Source organism: Lepidothrix coronata, unplaced genomic scaffold (genome assembly GCF_001604755.1).
Source record: "Lepidothrix coronata isolate B3197 unplaced genomic scaffold, Lepidothrix_coronata-1.0 Scaffold20, whole genome shotgun sequence".
Taxonomy (NCBI): Eukaryota; Metazoa; Chordata; class Aves; order Passeriformes; family Pipridae; genus Lepidothrix; species Lepidothrix coronata.
Genome location: NW_016690200.1, coordinates 7465031 through 7470624, shown reverse-complemented (window position 1 = coordinate 7470624; position 5594 = coordinate 7465031). Strand labels below are relative to the sequence as shown.

General features: G+C 49.1%; 1 long non-coding RNA gene across 2 annotated transcripts in view; it reads left to right on the top strand.

The window, feature by feature from the left end:
- LOC108493830 overlaps nucleotides 1-5594 on the top strand; it is a 40280-nt gene that overhangs the window by 32557 nt on the left and 2129 nt on the right. The window contains exon 3 of one of the 2 annotated variants that reach the window (XR_001873615.1): nucleotides 1751-3053. The exons of the other annotated variant lie outside the window; for it this stretch is intronic. This is a non-coding gene — a long non-coding RNA (uncharacterized LOC108493830). Of the gene's footprint in view, nucleotides 1-1750; nucleotides 3054-5594 lie in introns of those variants that run through there. 2 annotated transcript variants of the gene reach the window in all.

Genomic DNA, 5594 nt, shown 5'->3' with positions numbered 1-5594 from the left:
GAATAAAAGCACAGAGCAGGGGCAGGGTCAGGGTGGGAATCAGCCCAGATTCCAGGATGCTCCAGGGGGTGAAGCCACTCTCAGCTCTGCCACCAGTTGTGATCCTGGACTCTCCTGCTCTGTGCCTCACTTCTGGGTGTCTGGAAAACAGGGATAATGGGGCTGTGTTTCCAAATGCCTTTGAGAGCAGGGAGCAGAAGGTTATTTAAGCTCAATGTGTTATGAGTATTTCTCAGAGTAAGTTAAAGCTTTTTCAAAATATAATCCTGGAATCACGGAATGGTTTGGGTTGGAAGGGACATTGAAGACCATCCAGGTCCAACCCCAACACCTTCCACTAGCCCAGGTTGCTCCAAGCCCTGTCCAGCCTGGCCTTGGACACTTCCAGGGATCCAGAGGCAGCCACAGCTTCTCTGGGCAACCTGGGCCAGGGCCTCCCCACCCTCCCAGCCAGGAATTCCTTCCCAATATCCCACCTAACCCTGCCCTCTGGCACTGGGAAGCCATTCCCTGTGTCCTGTCCCTCCATGGCTTGTCTCCAGTCTCTCTCCAGCTCTCCTGGAGCCCCTTTAGGCCCTGCAAGGGGCTCTCAGGTTTCTCTGGAGCCTTTTCTTCTCCAGGTGAACATTCCCAGCTCTCCCAGCCTGGCTCCAGAGCAGAGGGATCCAGCCCTGGGAGCAGCTCTTTGGTCTCCTCTGGACTCTCTCCAGCAGGTCCGTGTCCTCCCTGTGCTGGGGGCCTCAGAGCTGGACACTCCAGGTGGGGCCACATAACCTTCATTTTGATGTCTGTCTTTGTTTCCCTCTCCCTGCTTTGCTCCCTGTTCCCCATTCCCATCGATTAAAAAAGATCCAGCTCTTCCAGCGCCCTTTTCTGTGAGCATTGGCTGCCCTTCACTCACCACTCAGGTTTAATATTCCCCAAATTTTATTAACCAGTTATTTACGAGCTGCCAAATCAAACAGATTAGCAAGCAAGACTCAAAACAAGGGAAAAGATCCCGTGTTAGCCTCTCACTGGGTAAATAATTTGCTTGGGTCATGCAGAATTAATCAGTTTGCTGCTTCCCCATTCCTGATCATCCTGGCAAATAACACAGAACTCTGGGCTCTGCTTCCCTTGCCTCTGGTGCACACACAGCCAGTTGACTGCAGGATTCTTTCCAGGCAGGAAAAGAGCAAATTTCACAGAATAACTCTCTGGAAAAGCTGGAGATCTTCCCACACAAACCTGAGAGCACTGGGGGTTGTGTGAGTCGAACATGAGAGATAAAAATGTTGCCCAAAATGGGCTCAAACATGTGTAAAGACATCCCAGTTCCCATTTCTGGGAATCACAGAAGGGTTTGGGTTGGAAAGGACCTCAAAGATCATCTCATGCCATGGGCAGGGACACCTTCCACTCTCCCAGGTTGCTCCAGCCTGGCCTTGGACACTCCCAGGGATCCAGGGGCAGCCACAGCTTCTCTGGGCAACCTGGGCCAGGGCCTTCCCATCCTCCCAGCCAGGAATTCCTTCCTAAAATCACAACTGCAGCACAGCCTGAGGTGTTTAACACAAGCAATAAGACAGGACAGTTCCCTAATTACCCCAAATTCCCCCTAATTACCCCTGGTGTTCTCACAGGATACCCCTGATCTGATCCAAGGAAATACCTGACTTTTCAAAGCAGTCCAAGAGCCTGTCCTCGTTTGGATCTCCCACATGCCCACGATATGCAGATTAATTGATGACTCTTAAATCCTTGGCAGCCACAGGTACAGGTTTTTTAACCCCACTGGAAGTCAGCAGATGATCCAGTGTGACCTCCTGCCACCTCCTGCCCGTCCCAAGGAGTTCCTGTGGCACCCAGGCAGGACACAGAGGATTTTCCTGTTCCCTCAGCTTTTCCCATCTTTAATTATTGCAGCACTTGAACCAGGCGGCTCTTGGAAAATTCGCTCTTGGAAAAGCAAACAGTGCCGATGGATGGCAAACAGAGGACTTCTCCCTGTTGATTCCCACAGATTTGGGCTTGTTTAAAGCTTCCATAATGAGCTAAAGGAAATACAGGCACATTTCAATTAAAGAGCTACGATATCCCTGGGGAAACCTCTCCAAGAAAACTGTGTGAGGAAACAACCTGACTGCTCTCCAGTTTGGGTTTGGATCCATGAAATTAAGTTCTCCTGAAGAATAAAATATTTCCTGTTTTAGACAACTTGGAGCCAAGTGATGTTGATCCATTTTCCTCCAATAAAGCTCAGGCCGTTGGATTTAACCCCAGGTTTAACTTTTCCCCAAAGATCCACCATAAAATTGAGGCTTGTTCACTTGGCATGAATTTCCCTGTGGTGATGGAAAGGTTTCAAGGAATGAATATCCAGGAGTACTAAAAATGACTCTTAGTTTTGAACAGTGAACCACCAATAACAAGCTCCCAGCCCTGAAGAGCTTTGAGTGTTCCTACTCCATTTTTAAGCTGCATCCACATCGTTGGAAGTGTCCAAAAAAAACCAAAAAACCACGTGGAAGTGGCACCTGAGGATACGGTTTTCAGAGTCACAGAATCATCAGAGTGGGAAGGGACCTCTGGGGATCACCCAGTGCTGGTCTGATGGTTGGACTTGATGATCTTGGAAGTCTTCTCCCACCTGAACAATCCTAAGATTCCATGATTTTGAAGTTCCATCCCACCCCACTTTTAAATCTCCTGCTTGGTTTGGGAACTGCTGTTGCACACTGGGTTGGACAATGTGTTGGACAGGCTGGACAAGCTGAATTGTAGAAAAAAAGTCCCTTTAATAACAGTGGAGTCGATGTCCCAAAACCTGACGACTCCCAAGGGACTGGGGATGGGATTCAGGACAAGAGCAGTGAGGAATTAGAAGGATCTCCTCACCTTTCCAATGGATAAAGAGACAAATCGCAGCAAAACTTCCATGACAGGGGGTGAAGACTGTCAGGATTTGTATCCCAGCTCCCTGGATTTTTCCAGACCCCTCTGCAATGCCCCTGGGGTGGGGGACAGGAAAGAATTCCCCATCCTGTGGGACCCCTGAGCTTTTCTCCACATGCTCCCTCGAGGAGATCCCACCTTGCACAGTAGAAAAGTATTTTCCATCCTTGTCTTTCCTTTCTGTTTTTCCTCTCTTGTGCCTTTTCCATGGTGGCCACACCACCCCCAGGCTGAGGCTGAGCTCCTCAGCTATGAAGGGTTTCCATGTCACTTGGCATGCAGCATCCAGGTCCCCATGGACAGCCAATCCCTCCAAATCCAGGCTGTTATTCCATGTTTCTGTGAAGCTCAGCACAGCCCACTGCGCAGACCACAGCCTGGCCTTCCTGGGTGCTGGGGAAGCACAAAAAACCTACCAGATGAATATCAGCTAAAGACTTTTCCAGGGAGGAATTCTGCATTTCAAAACCGAGGGAAGGAGGGAAGCTGTCTAATGATGCTGGGAAAGAAGAAATAGTGAATATTAACTGAGGTAACTTCAATCTCTCCCTCCCTTCGGACGGAGCAGAAAGGAGGGATAATGATCAAAAACAGGGATTGTGAAAGCAAAGCTCCCAGGCCCTGTCCCTCAGGCACCTGGAGCGAGGCCAGAGCCACTCTCTGAGTCCCCCAGTCCTTGATGCTCCCGGCAGGAGGCCCTTGGATGTGTCTGAGATGATGCTCCAGCCCAGCCAAGTTCTGGGATGAATGACTCCACGGGGGGCAGTGGCCTGGTGCAGGTCAGGGAACATTGATGTTAAACACTAAATCCTCCTGCTTTTTGTGCTGGAGCAGCTGGAATGCGGCTCCATCCAGCTCCGTGCTGCTCCTGGATTTATGGATTTACAAAGGGGCACAGGCCACCCCCGACAGGCAGAGCCAGTGATCACCTGAATCCACGGATTTCTTTTCAGTTCAGTCTGGGGGACACCGTGCTGGGAACCCCCACATTCATTTCTGCAGCCCTTTAGTCCTTCCTGTGCATTAATAAGACAAATTCTGGGGGGGAAAAAAAACCCCAATACACAAAGTGCTCTCTGTTACCAGAAACACCTTAATTTGGATTTTATTTGTGCTGAGGGATGGATGACGAGTCAGCTCTGATGATATTTCGGGGGTTGGGTGCTGGAACGAAGCTTAATTTGAGTTTAAGCCTAGAGGACTGATCTGCAGAGGGAGATCTGGGCTGTGCTCAGGCCACCACGTGTGTTTAGGGTGGAACAGGAACATCACCCAACCAACCAGACCCCTGCAGAGGGACCCTGTGCTGGAAGGCCTGAACACCCTCATTCCTTCCTCTCCTGCACCAGGAACACCTCAGGCTGGTTGGGAAGTTTAAACTCAGTTAAAACCAGTTGTTACAAACTGGATGAACCACTTAGGAGGGAGACAACAGGCTGTGAAAAACCCACTTGTAAAACACAATCTGAACACTCTGAAATATCCTCAGGTCTCCCCAGTTTGCCTTTTTTTTCTGCAGTGCTTGGGAATTCCAGGATTATTCACACACTCCTTGCTTGGAATTGCTCCAATCAGGCCCTTCTTTTTTTTTTTTTCTTGGTCATTCAATCAGTAATTAGGCTGAGGGAAGAGGAAAGCCAGAGAAGAAACATTTGGGAAAGGATTTTTATTGTTCCAAGGATTTAATATTCAGGCATTGCAGACCTGAGTAAATTCTAATTGTGTTTCTAACTCTACATTTAATAAATGGACCATGGAGAGGTTAAAAAAAAATAAAATAAAAAGGGCTGTGAGCAGTGGGAGGAAAAAACAGGAAATGAGGCCATGAATCAAATCTGGTTTTGGAGATGACAGCGGGGCTGGATACAAATCCAACAGTCAGATAAAAGGGTATCAACATAAATAATCACAGATTAATATGACATTATGTTAATATATTACACTTTAAGGCCCGTGGGTAAATCTGAGGGCCCTGACCTGCTTAATGTCACATTCACCTTTTCTTTATTTTGCTCAGAAAAAGGGGAATAATTCATCCTTGATCAAAGTGTGAACTTTGATGGCTCAGGAAATCAATCCCTGCAGGTTTGGATCTCCCTGGATATCAACAGGGAACTGTTGCCAGTGTGGCAAAATCCAGGCAGGTTCTGGTCTTGAACTAAAGACAATAAAACTCTGACTCTGAAAAGTGAAATAATGACTGAAACATCAATTCTGAGGTGAGCCCTCAACCTGCAGCTTCTGCAGGAGCAGAATTGGGACTGAAAACAAAGGAATTCTGCCCTTTTTTATAACCAGGTCTTCGGATGAGTTTGCAAAGCTCATTTAGAGGAATTTGATGGCTTGGATTAATTTGCCCTGCAGGTCTGACTTGTGCCAAGAGCACCAAGGGCAGCGGGATTTGGCCCAGCAGGAGTGTGAAGTCCTGCACGTGGGTCAGGGCAATCCCAGCAGGAATCCAGGCTGGGAGGAGAATGGATTGAGAGCAGCCACGAGGAGAAGGACTTGGGGGGGTTGGTGGAGGAGAAGCTGGAGATGCCCCAGCCCAGAAACCCCTGTGCCCTGGGCGGATCCCACAGTGGGGGCAGCAGGGCAGGGGGGGATTCTGTCCCTCTGCCCCCTCAGGGGAGACCCCCCTGCAGAGCTGCCTCCAGCCC